A 17,541-nucleotide genomic window follows, 5' to 3' on the forward strand; every position below is an offset into this window, starting at 1 on the left:
ATTGAACATTTTAGAAAATCATTAAAAACAAAGTTCTCATATGGTTTCAATTAACTGTTTTCTTATTACTCCCTCAAACCTGAAATCCTGTTTCCATCACTCTGAATCAAAATTAAGTTTAATGAAGTTTAACTGAAGAAGCCTCTAGGGTAGAGGTATGTAAAAATCATTAATTTGCAAACTAAAGATAAAAATAAATTCCAGCCCTTTTTCCTTCACTCAACTAAGATTTTATTTATGACAATTATTATTATTTTACTTTCAAAAACAAAACTGCTCCATTTCAAGATTCCTAGTATTTTACAAAATTCAGAAATTTACTTCTACTTCCACACCAAGTCCCAGACTCCTTAACCAAGCATTTTAATAATTGAAGTTTGTAACACTGGACTAATCTCAAGTAGGGTGCATTTGACAAAAATAGTTAATTTAGAGATGAAGTGTTTAGGATCATAGTTGAGGACCAAAGCTGAGAATTAAAAATGATGCATTTACTCACCACTACATCTCTTGCCTCTACTGACCATGCTCTATTTATCATCCTTTCAGCCAAACTTGCCCTTCCAAAAATTAGTTGTTAATCCCCAGATTTACCCTTTTGTAAACTGTTTCCCCTATCAGGAAATGCCTTTTCTTTCTCCACATTTTCAAATTCTAGACATTCTTTATGGTAAGACAGTTCTTGTTTTATATAAGTAGACCATTTCACAGACTTCTACATGAAGCAATTTTTACTTAGTGGGAATTTGCCTACAGAATTAGGAAGGGAGCAAGAAGGGGACCATGTACATGTAGGAGGGGGCTGGCACACAAAGGATGAATGGGGGCTTGGGAGGCAAAGAGAGAAGGCAGAGCAGAAGTAGCAACATGTGGTCCCAACCAAGAAAAAAGGAAGAGGAGACTTGTACAGACACACTGGGACCAGACAGACAGACACGCAGACACACACACACACAGTATCCAAGCAGAAGCATGGACTACAGACATGCAGGTCCTATATAAACCATGCAAGTGAGTACATGATCTCAACATGTCTGTTCTACCTTTGCTTGGAGGATTTTGTTTTGGGTTTTTCTTTTTAGGATTTTTTGAGGGGTGGGGCATGGGGGAGCAAGGTGGAGAACCAAACCAAGGGGCAGGAATATAGAACACAATATGGTACAAAATCAAATTAACCTAGGTGTTTTTTGGACTTCACATTTCTTTCAGTACAATCAAATTTGTATAAAGTGAGAACTGTCTATACAAGTTAGTCTTGAACTATCTCTTTGAACCTATAATGATTTTCTCCCTTTTATTTAGCAGTAGAGAGAGCCTCTGTACACTGTACCATTCAATTACAAAGAAATCACTATTCTGACCCTTTGCTGGGCCACCTCTGTGATATATATGTATTTCAAAGGTATGATTACTTCTCCACACTTCATCCTGAAGAATTCTCAGAACATCTGAGCAGGAAAAGACTTCAGGTGCTATCTAGCATAACCCATACTATGTATGTTGATATGCATGTGTCAAGTATATAAGGTAGGTTTAAGTTTCTTTCTTAATTTCCCAGTTTAACATGAGCTTTTAATACGAATGTCTTATTCACTACACAATTTAAAGTAAAACAAGACATAACTGATTAAAGCTAAAGTACTGGATTTCCATTTTGCAATATTGTTGGGGCTAACACAAATTCTCATTTAAAAAAAGTAGAAGTTATACTAATTGTTCCAAGTTAGGGCTAATTCCCCAAACAAAAAGAGACTATCAACTTCTAGATGGGGCTGAGAATTAGACTTCAAATCACCTTTTATTTTCAATTTTACAGATGCTTATGAATAGGCACTGTTAGGTAGTATCTCTTTAAATCTTCCTTGAAACTCGGCCTAAGTATACAATGTTTCATCCAAAAGAATAGAAAAAATTCAGTGAAACTAGCAACATAATGAACTAAATAATATGTAGAAAGATTTACAACAAGGAGCATTAGCTCCAGTTTCTTGGGCTAGAAAAAGAAAGGAGTTCATTAAATTTGCAGAGACCAGCATAGTGAAAGAGACTCCATCTTTTCAAAGAACTCTTAAAAAGATCTGAAAAATATAGTACAGAAGCAGTTAGACAGATTACAGATGAATTAAAAGAATGAACAAAAAACAATTGCAATTCAGATTGGGAAAAATATTCATTTCTGCATAAAATAATAATACAAATAGGAGAAAACAATACAATTGAACAGAATACAAGTTAATAATAGAGAATGACTAGTCTGCAAGTTAACAATAGGCCACACGTTAGTATTTTTTAAAACTGAAGTGATTAACAACTAACATGATTATGGGGCTCAAAATACAAAGCATCCTACAATATCCAAGAGCTTCCTGTTGACCTTTTTAAACAATTCACATTACAATGAAATAAATACTTACAGTGTTTTCTAATCGACTGACCTCTTTATTTTAAAGCATTTTATCTAGGAAAACATTAAATTCAGGACCATTTTCAAAGTCTGTTCTATACTTAACCATCTAAACCTAATTTCAAAAGCTAAGGTCTAAAAAGGTATCAATCAACAGAAGAAAATAGATGGCACTGTGCTGAAGGACAACTGGAAAGACACTCCAGTGCAGTGAAACGAAAAATGGACTTTAGAATAAAAAACTCTGGGGATTTAAGTCTTCTTCACAAGTAACAAGTTGACAATACATGCCTATTTTCAATAAAAGAGACCCATGGAGTGACTTCTAAGTGTTAGCCAAAAAGAAAAGTTAAAGTAATTTAAATTAGGTAAAACTAAGCAATAATAAGAGGAAAAATCAGAACTATTTACAAAATAGCCATCTATAAAAAATAATCTCCAACATACCAAAGATAACATTCCAAAAATTTTACTATGAATTGGCTATTTAGGACTTGAAACATTTTTCCATAGAAATAATACTAGAAATAGCACTTAGATTCTCAGGCCAGATAACAAGATTTTATAAGTCCCAAATAGAGATAAACTAATAATATTACTTCAAGAATTCTTGATTTCAAGAATTTCCTTGATTTTGGTTCAATGAAATCCTTTAGAACACAGAAAATGAACTTCAAAACCTGCTATTGCCCAAATGATAGAGTTCCTTGAAACTCTGCCATCCAGTTTAAATGGTAAAACATTCCTTCAAGTCTGATGAAAGCTATAGGACTATGAGTTTTTCTCCTATAACTTTTGAGAATACCAGGCTACTTCCATAGCATAACGAGACAACTGGAGCAAGATTTTGTTGGCAGAAACTTTTGTGACAGACTAATCATGCCAAGAGTGATTCTAAAGAAGTCAAAATCGTCAAAAAAAAAAATTTACAGATACATGATAATAAACATTTAATACAAAGTGAGGCTAAAGTTCTACTCTAATGCTTCATCATATATAGTGAAGTGACACTGGGTTCTCTGAGGCTGTGCCAATTGAGCAAATGCTGTGGCAGGTGCTACCAAGTGGTAAAACATTCAAGTTCTGGCCCAACTACCTTTTCTTCTTTTTTCTCTCAACTATATAATTCACAGAATCAACTGCAGGGTAAAGGGGACTATTAATGGTAAGAATATGCATACCACTGAAATCAGAGATCTTTCAAAACTTGAGTGTGATTAAGATTTTTGTGGGTGGCTTCAAAATCTATTATCTACACATAGGAAGAAATTTATGGAAAATATGTGGAGGCAGGAATCCATACTTGCCTAGAATACACAACTAAATATACTATATAATTAAAGACAACAGTTAAAAAAAAAAAAAGATTAAAAACACAGCAAAGAAATTCAAAAAAATGGGCTGAGAAAAGGTAAGTCAGTAACTTGTCTTTTCTATCAAAAATTTAAGTTTACATATACACAATCATTTCAATGTTTCATTTCACTTTTCCCCTTTTTTGTACATTTAAATATGTTAGGACAATATCTTGCAAATAATAGGCACTTAATAAATGTTTACAGATTTTACTTAACTCTGGTGAACTCTACTGCATGAGCAAATGGTGGCATAGAAGGCAGAGAGCCATCTTTGGAGTCAAGAAGACCCAGGGAAGTCTTTCTTTTTGACACTATTACTGGCTATATGACCAGAGCAAGTCAAGATCTCTCATGGCCCCAGACATATCTCTCAACTCTAATTTTTACAAAATAGTTATAATTGTATCAGTTGATTGGTTATGCCAAGGCACTGTAATAAGTGCTACAAAGTGAATGAGATTGACTAGATGAAGCTTTCTCAGTTCATGAGATTAGACCTAAGTCACATGATCCCTATACCCAGAGCAGGAAGATGAGGTCTTGGGCCTCAAGTTTCAGGAAGTCACATGGTCTCTAAAGTCAGGCCGGCAGATAGCAGACAGCACTGCTGACCATTGGGCAAGGATGGTTACTTCCTTTTGGTCTATCCAATGAAGGGGCTTGGGTCTTAATTATTTAAACCTGAAAAGTGGGAAGCTGGTCAGGTTCCAGGAGCTCATGGCAGGAATTGGAATGGTTCCCAGGTATGTTTCTGGGCCTCTCCCTGCAGGAACTAAATAAATGCTTTCTCTCTCTACCTGAAGATGTCTCTGATAAGTTAATTTGGAAAAAGGGGTCTAGCACCCATCCCACACAAAAGAATAATCAACTTTGCCACTCACTGTCCTAAAAAAAATAAATAAAATTCTGAACGACCTTGAGAAAAAAGCCAATCAAAATTAGGACATAACTCAAACCAATGAGTGTAAGGCCCTTAAAAAGAAAGAGCAAAAGAAATACAGAACAAGATGGTTAAGAATCACCTACACAAAGAGGCTTCATTACTGATGACAAACTAAAGAGAGATGAGAAACATAGTGCCATTGTCCAAAAAAACAAAACAAAACAAAACAAAACCAAAAACCAATATCCTCAAGTCTTCCAATCAATATATAGCATTTAAAAACCAGGAAATAATCTTTCCACCATATCTTGCATCTATTAAGCCTAGTTCTGATCACCAGATTTCAAAGAGGATTAAGAAACTGAAAAAGAAAAGGTTTTTTTAAAATTGTAAATCTTCAAAAGGGGGGGGGGGGTCGAGAGAACAAGTTAAAAGGTTGCCCTGAAGAAATATAATTCATATGAAAGGTCATAAAAAAATTCTGAAATGCTCACTGTGTCAAAGAAAGATGAATTTAAATTAAACCAAAGGATTTTTGTGGGCTTCATATGAAGGAAGAATACATTTACTATCTTTAACAGATACAAAGGACTCTCATTTTATAACTGAATTCAACATTTATTTACTGAACACATACCATATGCAAATCATTTTACTAAACACCAGTGATACAAAGACAGTTGCCTCTCTCTCAAAGGGTTGACATAAGGAGAAACAACACATAACACGTGTAAAACTTGTTTGTAGTAGCAATAAATTGGCAACAAAATGAGAGCCCATCAATTGAACTATGAGTGAACAAACTGGGGCCTGCCAGAGTTGTCACTCCCTTGTGTTTAATTATCCTGCCTCTGTCATTCCAGTCACTCCCTTAACCTCCAGCAGTATCAAATGCCCACTGGACAGTTAGTCACCTGAAGCGCAACAAGTACAAAAGTGAACTCATTATCTTCCCTCTCACTCTTCTTCCTTTTTTTTTTTCCCCTAAGATACTCAACCATTCTTCAAATTTCTCAGTTACAGCCTAGGAGTCACACTCAACTCCTCATTCTCATCTTCCCTATATATTCAATCATTTGCCAAATTTGTCATTTCCTAGGCTTCAGGACTGTATATATACACACATAACTCTCTGAGAATTAGTTAGGATTAGATGCTCTCCAAAGTCCACTATTCTGTGTTTTTAAGTAAATGCTTTAGCACAAAATATCACAATGATGTTGAGTGACTAAAGGTTACTAATCTTTCTCTGTGTTACTAACCAAACAGACACAGAGATTCTCCTTTCAGACATTTTCCTTAACCAAGTAATAATTGTTTATTTTCTTTAATTCTTTAAATAAAATACTTAGTCAAGGAGTAATGCTATCTTTACAGAAAAAAAGTGAAGACGAGAAAGTATGAAAATTCATTTTAATAAAATGTCAGCAATGAAAATGATTATCATAGTAGAATAACTTGAGACAAACAGATATAGTGTTAGTAAATCTCATATTTAAATCACACCCACTATAGCAGAGATGTAATTTTTAAAAGGTTAGCTACCCTATAAAGAATCTTAAAAAACAAAACAAAAAAAAAAAAAAAAAAAAAAAAAAAAACAAGGACTATAAACTAAGTTCTGTACTTAATTACTATAATTTAATTAAAAAAAAAAAAAAAGTATGTGGTGGATTGCCTGTATATACACAGACACTCTCCCCTCCCCATTCCTAATATTGCATGAGAAGGCATTGTCCTACTCGCACAAAGTTCAGTTATGCCGTTAACTTCAAGGAGTGTCTATTTAAGTAGTATAGCTGTAGAACTAGATTTGGTTAGGCGTTCGATTCTTACTGCTGACACTGAATGATTCATTCCAGCTCTCAGAATTCTGTTGCTCTTCTAACTGGATTTTTACATCTTAATACTAATTCTTTTCTAAAAGATTCAAAACACACAAGACATTTGACATCTACCTCTCATTCATCTATTCCTCTTAGCTGTTTTCTAGTCATCTTGTATATAAGATGCTCTAAAAGTCTTAGTGTGGTTTTAAGCTCCATGAAGACAGGGAATTTGTCTTATCTAAAACTTTTGTTTCATCAGACACCAAAGGATATTCTATATTAATATTCCCAGGGATAAAATCCAACTTCTAGTCAAGCTTCAGGGTTCTCCTCCACTGCTCCTTTTTCAATGACATCTTTCCCTACCCACTAAAAGCTTCAAAAGCCCTTCTAACACTGACATCACTTCTAGTATACACTGTACAATTTTGCAAATAATTATATACAATTAAACTTTAGCTATCTGAAATCCCCAAGGAATATGTCTCTTCATTAAGGTAACGCAGGTAACTGAGTTGTTTATCACTTTAAGCAACAATTTTTATTTTAATTATTTTGGAAAGACATGTATTAGTCAATCAAGCAATAAGCATTTATTTTAAGAGCTTATTTATGTTAGCAATTATGTTAAGTCCTTTTCTGTGACTGCTAATTCTTTAGGTTTTATTTTATTTTATTTTTGGTGGTGGTGGTTGTTTTTGCAAAGGGTAATGACCTTTTATACAGGAAATAACAGGGAGGAAAAAAAAAACAAACCACTAAGAGAATTGGTGCCCAAGGGAAATAAAGAAAGGTCCTTAATGTATGCAAGCCCTCCTCCCCTCTCCCCCAGCCCAAAGGAACATCATCAAACAAGAGATGAGGCACCACAGCCCAAGATGTCATACTGTGAATTCTCTACATTATTCCAATCTACAAAACACATCCAAACCCTATCATTTTGTTAATATTTGGGGCAAATGAAGCATAAAAGGAGCATCAGGGGCTTTCCTATGAGCAAGTTTCACCAGTTTTAGTATGGCTTTTTTTCTGTTTTGTCTGTTGAGAGTCTTGTTTCCTTTTCTGGTTTTTGGCTACATTCCACATAGGTGAGATTGTCAGACTGACAAGTAGTAAATGGATGAAGTCTTATTATTTCATACTGCAAAAAGTAGGCTCCTAGATAACAGAAATCATATGTTCTTTTATCAACATTGTGGGGAAACAATGCTGGGGGAAACAGCTATTTAAGAAGTAATTACTGTGGGGCAGCTAAAAGGCACAGTGGATAGAGTACCAGCTCTGAAATCAGGAGGACCTGAGTTCAAACCCCACTTCAGACACACTTAACCTGTCCTAGTTGTGTGACCTTAGGCAAGTCACTTAATAATCCCAATTGCCTTGCCAAAAATAAAAATAAAAAAGCAATTACTGATTAAGTAGACCGTTACTCAAGTCATTTTAAACCCCCCTCCAAAAAAAAAAGAATACAAATAATCTCTTAAAATTTAAAAAAATGCTTTCTTCTTTGAAGAATTCAAAATCTATTTTAATAACTGAGTAAAAAAAAAAAAAAAAATCCTCCAAACAGTATAGATGCTAGGAAATTTATAATGTACATGCTATCATTTTAATTAGTTTGGAAGATAGTGTCCCCCAAAACTGGAATGATAATATTTTCGGATGGCATTATTATTTGGGCATTTCCTACAAATAATGGCATAAAAATTAACTTTGATAACACTGCCATTTGGTATGGTTATTCAAGTGGTATTCTTTGACACTTCAGTGTGTCTTAATTTTGCCACATGGAAATAACATTTAATGATCAAGATTGCAAAACATTCAATACTATCCATTTTGAGCCTTCAATACTGTCCATATATCCTCTTATGAATCATCTAAGACAGCTCAATCAAATCATCTGAGGAGGGGGGGAAGAACTGCTACTGGCTGAAAACCAAAAGAACTCACAGCTAGCTGATACCTCAGCTTTTCCTCAAGCTCATAGTGTATTCACTTCATCTTTTCAAGTCCCATATAGTATTATCATCCTTTTTACAGCTCTAAAGACTAAACACAGTATGTATATCTCTATCTATATACATAATATAGTATGTGTAATTATATATATCTATATATACACATACACAAATACATATACACACCTGTGTGTATAGGTACATACTCACATATTTGTATATGTATCTATTCACCCCTCATTTGGGAACAAAACGGAGTCCAAAAATGATGCAAGACTAGAAGTCTTCCATCAGTCCATTCAAATCAAACTTGTCAGCCCAGCTTTCAAGGAGGGAGGGGAAAAAAGAGGGAGGAGAGACTCCTCCATATCACAATGAAATCATCCATTTCAATAAATGTTCCCTTATATATCTTCTTTATACCACTATAAACTCCATGAGGCCCCGGCATTAGTGTTAAATAAATATTATATTTCCTCCAACACCAACCACAGTACTCTACTGAATGGATTTTATATAGTATAATTACTGAATATTTATTATCTTAAGGAATTTATCATAAAACTTAGGGTTAACTCAATTTAAAAAACTGTTAATATTCATAAAAATATTAAAGCAAAAAAAATTGGAATTTTAACCATCATCTCCATTTAGCTTATTACACAATGCAAATTATATTAATGTTTAAAAATTGGACTTTTAATCATCAAATTTCAAGACATCACCCGTGGTGAGTGATTGAAAGACCAAAAATAAATATGACTACTACTTTCACCTCCTCCCAACATGAAAAGTAAAAACACATTCACCAATAGGCACAACATTTTTTAAAATTAATTTATTTCTTTACACATAACTGAAAGTGATGTTATAGTACATGTTATTTACAACTGTGCAGTAATACGTTGCAAAATAAATTATCTAGAAGGCAGCAAAAGTACACTGTTAATGTATATAAAAACTACAGCATTTATGGGATACATTTTTATATGAGTATTGGCTCTGTAGTGTTTCAAGTTATGTTCTCAGGCACAACATTTCAAAACATTATGATACCTATTATAAAGGAGACCTTCAACCAGTATAGAAGAATGATCTTCAAAGACAACTCAGAATAATGGAAATTTAAGGACTGGAAGGGAGCTCAGAGTAAGTTTTTACTTAGCAGTCGACAAAATCTGATGCTGTAGCCCTTCTCTTTTCTCTGAGGTGTGCTAGAACTTCCAGTGGGGCACCTAGGTACAGCAGTGAGTGACCTCTTCATATGGTCTGGGACTTTCCTAGAAGTCATTATCTTTCCCTTAATCTCCCCAAACACTGCAAAGTGAAAGTTTCCCCTATCCGCATAAAAAAGGAAAGAGAAAATCCATTCTGATGCTAAAGTACAATATGGTTTAAACACACACACATACACAATTTGGAGTTCAAGGACCACAGTTCCACTGAAAATCTCTTCTTACTTTGAACCTCAGTTTCCTCTTTATAAACAATGATCTATACAGATGATCTGTACATCTTCTGATTCTGTTTTGTCCATTTAGTATTTTATAACAAATACTTTGTGGGAAACTACTTTTGTGAATAGAAATTTCCAGAGGGGAAAAAGACAAAAAGCTTAGTAAGCATTTTCCATTTTAATTTTGAAAGAAAAATAAAATGCAAATTTAGCAGACTGAATGCAACATTTGGTACTGCCCTCCAAGAGAACAATTCAAGCCATTTTTATCACCTCCTTATACTGGAATACTCCTATCCCTGATTTTCCAGAATTCCTCCAGAAGACTCACCCACTATACTAGGGACCTTTCCTTGACAAAGCATGGACACCAAGAGAGCTGGCAGGTCACCCATGAGTGGCCTACCACTTACCAACTCTTGCATTTTCCTGATTATTTCTCATGCCCACTTCTCCTGAGCTATCTTTTATGATTAATATGCTACTACCCACTGGCAGAGATGTATTTATGACTCCTGAGGTGTAACATGCCCTCCTGGCAGTTACAATTACTAGTCTGTCCTAGGCCCAACAGAGTACCTTTGCAGTGTCAACTCTACCCGGCTCGCCTCTTCTGAGGCCTTCAAAGGTCTCTGGCCACAATTTCTTGAATCTATAGTTTAATAAACGGTAGCACACTCAAGAACAGCCACGTGTAATCTTAAAAGCCTTTATTATATCTATTCACATAATGCCCTGACTTGTTAGCTCCTTAATGAACACCTGGTCTGAAGAGCCACGTGTTCACTACCAAACTCCTTACCTCTCTGGGCTATCCATCAGCTTGGCTCAGCTACCCCAGGCTAGGGAGCCAGGTTAAAGAGAGCGACTGGCTGCAAGCAGTGGGCTTATAAAGGGCCTGTGAGGTCTCACATACACAGCCACCTAGCGAGAGAGCCGTCACCCATTACAAAGCTATCTCAATATGGCCAGGATCTCACCCACAAGGCAGTCCTATATCCACAGAGATTACTTCTGGGCCACTTAAATCTCCTGTTGCACTGTGGCCGCCCATTTAAAGGACCCTTACACTGCTTTAGCTCTTTAGAGCCCAAGATTGCTCACTCATGTTTCATAGACAACACATCATCAGGGCCTGGAGGAATGAGTGGTGCAGGGAGAAGTTTGGAGCCATTAGGAGGACTGAGGAGTTTCTCCAAGATCATCCAACTAGTATCCTATAGCTTCAGGGTATCTACCATCCATCTAGAGGATCTGTCTAAGATCTAAGTCCTGAGAAGCCAGCTGTGTCCAACTGGGCATTCAATTCAATAAGTATTGATTAAGTACCTGCTGTGTGTAAGGCATTTAGAGACTGGGCATACAAAGGAAAAAATAAAACAGCCCCTACCCTCAATGAGCTTAATCTCTATTAGGGTAATAAACAGGTACACATAAAATAACTAAGGAGTTCAGTAACCACTAATTGGGGGACACATGAAAGCAGGAAGAAGCATGCCTACTCAAAGGAAACTACAGATTCCTGGAGTTGGGAATGAAGAAGTTGCTTATTCTAAGAATGAGAGACAATCTGGGTAAAGGCATGGAGACAAGAGATAGCAAGCTAGGTTTGGGAACAGGGAACAGGTCAATTGGGCTAAAAGAAATGCCTGGAAAAGCAGGTCAAAGAGATGGTTAAATACCAGACTAAGTAAAGAGTATTTTATCCTAAAAGCAAAAGGGAGTCATTGAAGACATTTTAAAACAAGAAAATAGCATAGTCAAGGCCGTGTCTTAGGAATATTAAAAATCTGTCAAATGTGTAGATGATAGATTTGAAAGAGAGGCAAATGGAGACACAGAGAGACCTGAATAGTTGGACTAAACTTTGAGAGATTATGGATCTAAATTAGGAGGCTCTGCAAGTACTTGACCTTAATGTCACCAGCCCAAGTCACTTGCAAACAAGACTATATTCCGAGGACCTCATCATCTACAGGGAATCCCTCAAAGCATTGATAGACACCTTTGGTGAACACAACTTTTATGCTTTGGCCTGTTATTTTTAATCCAAAGATCAAAGTTCTTTCTGCTGTCATATTTTCCTTTTCTTTTTTTTTTTTCTTTTTCTTTCTTTCTTTTTTGTTTTTTTTTTGGCTAAGGCAATTGGGTTTAAGTGACTTGCCCAGGGTCACACAGCTAGGAGGTGTTAAGTGTCTGAGGCCACATTTAAACTCAGGTCCTCCAGACTTCAAGGCTGATGCTCTATCCCTTTCACCACCTAACTGTCCCTGTTGTTATATTTTTCAGGAATTGGATATGATTAATAATGATACAAATGACAAGCATGATTAAAAAAAAAAAGCAATTAAGAGGTTGCTTGTTTTCAATCTTCTAAGCTATGTCATAATCATTAAGTTAAAATGTACCTTGATATAACTTTTATTAAGTTCCATGTTATCAAAAGCTATATGAAATGCAAAGGTAACTAAAACTCCTCTCCATTAGATAGGAAAAGAAAAAAAATACATATTTCATCTTCAAGTTTAATAGGAAACATTTACAAGCCAGCAATAGCTCCATTAACCAAGTTACAAACATAGAAACACAGATGTGTTGCTGCTGCTGCAGCTAAACTGAACACTAAGGCCTCCATCAGTAATTACCAACCAAGCTTTAGGAAGGCAAGTCTTATACATATTCATTATTACTACCCAATAACAAAGAAAATGCTTTAGTGGAGAAGAAAAATAGTGTAATGATCTGAGAATTAAATGCTAAACACATCAAAGTAGCATTTCATCATCACTTTCACTAGCCATCTAGTTTGTGGTTCTATTGAAAGCTTACTCTTCATAATAAAATGTTTACTTTTTTTTCCTGATAATACACTCAAGTTACCAAGATGGAAAGAAGAAAAAACTGGCAAAAAGAAGACAAAATAAGAAAGCCCAGAGAGAGAAAAGAAGCTTGTTCCTAAATGCTATCAACTGTCCACAGCAGGGGAGCATTAATATTTCAAAACTAAAATATCATTTAAATGAACAGTGATGAAGCATCTATGAATATACAAGGCATATAACAAGAATGATGTTTTTGAGCTGCAGCACAAAGAAAATGAAAATTCCTCTTAACCCTATTATTTTCAAGAACATATTTTAAAAGCTAATTGTTTTAACAAAGCTCAGGATTCTGAATCTTTCCAAAACAAATCTTGTTTTATTCAACAGCAAAACGCACTTGTCAGGCTGGATTGTTTAAAATACCTGACAAAATTTTAGGACATTAGGTTTGGTCTTAAGGAAAAGAATAAATTAAATATTTTTTACTAAAAGCTTAATTGTTCTCTTTAGTAATAGGCAATTTAAGAAATTAGCATGTCTTTAACTTTGATGATCCTTCAAAGAAAGGAGAAAAAAACTGTGTTCTAATCTACTCCCAAACTACTACCTTTCAACACACACACAAGTTGCCCTGAACATTAACATGTCCTAATCTGCCATATCAATACAGACCTTAAAACTGGGAAGGAGGTAGGAAAAGGGAATTATAAAATAGAAAAAGAAATTCTTAGCTTGAGAAAAATCAGTTAACAGATCCCCCAGGCTAAAACACAAGCCAATTTTTTTTTTGACTAGGGTTCTGAAAGATTCAATTTCTTAAAAGCAACAGTTACATAATATAAACGTTTTCATATTAATGTCAACAACATAGTAGCTTCTATACTTCAAACAGGTCTATTAGAGTTTTTAGTGTCATATCTTTTCACTTATATTTAGGAAATCAAGATATTAACACTTTTACCTTATGAAATACCTTGGAGTTTCAAGAATCAAGCTATAAACTAAAAATGTAGGTCCTTCCTACTTAAAGGGACATTTATGTATTTCAAAATACATAAATGGTGCAATCACAAAGATAAGACGATTTCAACAAGAAAAGCAGCATCTCTGCTTAAAATCATATCTTTAGACCATTAAATAAGCACAGAACAAAACTGGTTCCAATTTATCTTTTAAAAAAAATACTTAATTTAATCTGAATTCCAGTTTTCCTGAAGGTTTTATCCTACCAAAAAAGAATAAAAGGCTTTTAACATTCTATTTAAATTTTCCTCCTACCTGATGGGCACCGGCATTTTCTCATTAAATGAAGCAATTTTGCTGTCAGTAAGAGACTTGGCTGCCTTCAGAAATATCTAAGATTCAATATAAGCAGTACCACCTCTGCACCTTGTAAAATTATCTGAATAAAGTGGTTGCTACAGCAAAGCTGAAGATATATGTTCAGAAGCACTAACACAGACATATGGCTGATTCAGGGCAAGGGGTTAGTAAACATTTTTTTCTATATGAAGATCTCAAGGCCGGAAGGGATGAACAGCTGATCAGAAGGAGATTTCAGGGGTCTCTGCTGGCACTGGGAACTAAACTCTATTGCTTTGCCCATTCTCAAATCTGAGTCAAAGTCCTGGGTGGCAGTCCCATGGCAAGGAGGAACACTAGTACTTGCTTGCAACCATAATGGAGCAGGGACTTTCAGCAGAGTTCCAGGAAAGAGAGCATTTGGGGTCCTTGACAGACCAGAGCATAGGCCAGCAGGAATAAAAACACCTCTTCTTTACCTGACAGCTCTCTAGCTGATCGTACCAGCTTAGAAGAACTGAAAACTAAAAATTTCTCTGAAAACTGCTACACAAAATCTCTGACATTTGCAACTGTGCACCTTCCACCCTGGAAGCAGAGCCCTGATTTAACAAAGAGTTAAATGTCAATATTTCAGCTGGGCAAATGAACAAACAGTAAGGCTCCAACACACAAGCCTAAAAGAAAAATATGAATTGCTTTCAGGACACAGAAGAGCTCAAAACTGATTCTGAAAATCAAGTAAGAGAAATAAAAGAAAAATTGGGAAGAGAATTGAGAGTGATGCAAAAAAATCATGAAAAAACAGCTTGGTAAAGAAGACACAAAACATATTGAAGAAAATAACACTGAAAAAATCTAGGCCAAATGATCACACACACACACACACACACACACACACACACACACACACACACACAAAATCAATGAGAAGAATGCTTTGAAAAGCAGAATTGGCCAAATGGAAAAGGAGGTGCAAAAGCTCATTGAAGAAAATAATTCCTTAAAAAAAAAAGGTGTTAAAGATAGCTAATAATTTTATGACAAATCAAGAAAAAATACACCAATTAAAAAACAGATGACAATTTGAAATCTCAATGGAAAAACAAGTAGCCTGGAAAACAGTAGGGAGAAATAATTTTTAAATTAATTGACTACCTGAAAGCCATGATCAAAAAAGGAGCCTAAGAATATCATCTTTCAAGAAATTACTAAGGAAAACTGACCTAATATTCTAGAACCAAAGAGTAAAATAAAAATTGAAAGAAATGACTCACATCACCTCCTGAAAGAGATGGCAAAATGAAAACTCCCAGGAATATTACAGACAAATTCCAGAGCTCCCAGGTCAAGGAAAAAACATTACAAGCAAGGCAGAAAGAAAACAATTTACATATTGTGAAGCCACAGTCAGGGTAACACAAGATTTAGCAGCTTCAACTTTAAGGGATCTGAGGGCTTTAGAACATGATACTCTGGTGGGCAAAGTAATTAGGATTACAGCAAAGAATCACCTACCCAGCAAAACTGAGTATAATCCTTGGAAGGGGGGAGGGATAGAGAAATGGACAATCAATGAAATAGAGGACTTTCAAACATTCTTAATAAAAAGACTAGAGCTGAATAGAAAATTTGACTCTCAAATATAAGACTCAAGACACAAAGAGGTAAACAGGAATGAAAACATCATGAGACTTAGTAAGGTTAACTGTTTACATTTCTACATGGAAAGATGATATTTGCAACTTATAAAAAACTTTCTCCTTATTGGGCAGTTGGGAGGATAAACTTTTATGGGCTGAGCAGTCAGAAGCAAAACACTTTTGAGGAGGAATAGGGTGAAAGAAGAGAAAGAATAGAATAAATGGGAGGGGAGGGGGAGAAATGCATTTAGTAACCAAAACTGTGAAAAAAATATCTGAAGCTAAAACCTCATTTCTCAGATATATAGAGAATGAGCCAAATATATAAAAATAGGAATTATTTCCCAAATGATGATAAAGAGATATAAACAGTGTTCAGATGAAATAAACAAAAAGCTATGTATAGCCATGAGAAGATGCTCTAAATTACTACTGATTGGAGGAATGCAAATTTGAAACAATTCTGAGGCATTACCTACTACATGTGTTAATAAGAACAGAAAAGGAGAATGACATGTCAGGGAGATGTGGGAAAAATGAGACATTAACGCATTGTTGGTGGAGACGTGGGCTTATTCAACCATTCTTCAGAGCAATTTGGAGATATGCCCAAAGAGCTATAAAACTATGCATATCCTTTGTGCAGAGCAGTGCCACCACTAGCTCTGTATACAAAAAGAGATGAAAAACCAAGGGGAAAAAGGAGCTATACATACAGAAATATTTATAGCAGCTCTTTTCTGGTAGCAGGGAATTGGAAATCGGGGGCATGCCCCTGAATAGGAGAACAGCTAAACAAATTGTGCTGTGATTGTGATAGAATACTATTGTGTTAAAAGATATGATGAACAGGATGCTCTCAGAAAAACCTGCACTTACAAGAGCTAATGCCAAGTGAAATGTACTATGTACAAAGTAACAGCAGTATGGTAAGATGATAACCGTGAATGACTTAAGCTATTCTCAGCAATATGGCCCAAAGCAACTCTGAAGGATTTATAAAAAAATGCTATCCATCACCAAAGAAAGAACTGGTGGCACCTGAACACCAACTGAAGCATCCTATTACTTTAAACTTTATTTTTCTGATTTGTTCTTTTGGTCTCTGTTTTCTTTCACAATATGACTAATATGACAGAATGTTTTGCCTATGTGCGCTGTACAACCTATATCGAGTCCATGTGATATTACAGACCTCAAAAAGGAAGAGGGGGGAGGAAGAGAAGAGTTCGCGGCGCTTCGGGGTCAGCACAAGCACAAGCATCCTGTCATTAGCTAACCTAAAGCTCTGGAGGCAAAAATTCTGCTCCTCCGAGGAGTCAAGGAGTGGGTGAGCCCAGAAATAGGAAGAAGAAAAAAGAGGGAAAGTCCGGATGAGAACGAATGTGTCAGTGTGTGGGAGGGTAAAGAGGAAACAGAGAGCTTTTATAAAACACTGGCGCTTAAAAACCTAAGAATAAAAAGTAACGGCCGCGGATCTGCGTGTTCTGGCACCACATGGCGCTCTTCCTCCGCACGGTTTCTTAGGTGTCCCTCAGGTCTCCCCGGCCTGGGCCGGGCACGGAGCTGGGGGAGGACTCGCGGAGGAGAGCCCACGGGTGGCCCTCAGCTTTGTCTGGGTGCTCCGTCCTCCTTCCCCACCTTCTCCTGAGAGCTGGAAGCGCACTCCCCTTTCCTCCTCCGGAGGCCAGGGAGCTCTCGGGTCCCCAGGGGCCGGGCCTGCCACTTCCTTTCTTCCCCCGCCTCCGTCTCGGCCCGGCTGCCCCCTCCTCCACCTCCTCTGGGAGGCCAGCGTTAGCGAGCCGGGGGCCTTTCCAGCTCCTCCTCCGTCCCTCGGGGGCCACCTCCCCACGGGGAGACGGAAGGAAGAAGACGAGGTGGCA

General features: G+C 36.2%; 1 protein-coding gene across 2 annotated transcripts in view; it reads right to left on the reverse strand.

The window, feature by feature from the left end:
- Window positions 1–17,541, reverse strand: part of CDK17 (cyclin dependent kinase 17) — a 142,228-nt gene that overhangs the window by 123,591 nt on the left and 1,096 nt on the right. The gene's annotated exons all lie outside the window — the stretch shown is intronic.

This window comes from Sminthopsis crassicaudata, chromosome 5 (genome assembly GCF_048593235.1).
Source record: "Sminthopsis crassicaudata isolate SCR6 chromosome 5, ASM4859323v1, whole genome shotgun sequence".
In the NCBI taxonomy this organism is placed as follows: domain Eukaryota; kingdom Metazoa; phylum Chordata; class Mammalia; order Dasyuromorphia; family Dasyuridae; genus Sminthopsis; species Sminthopsis crassicaudata.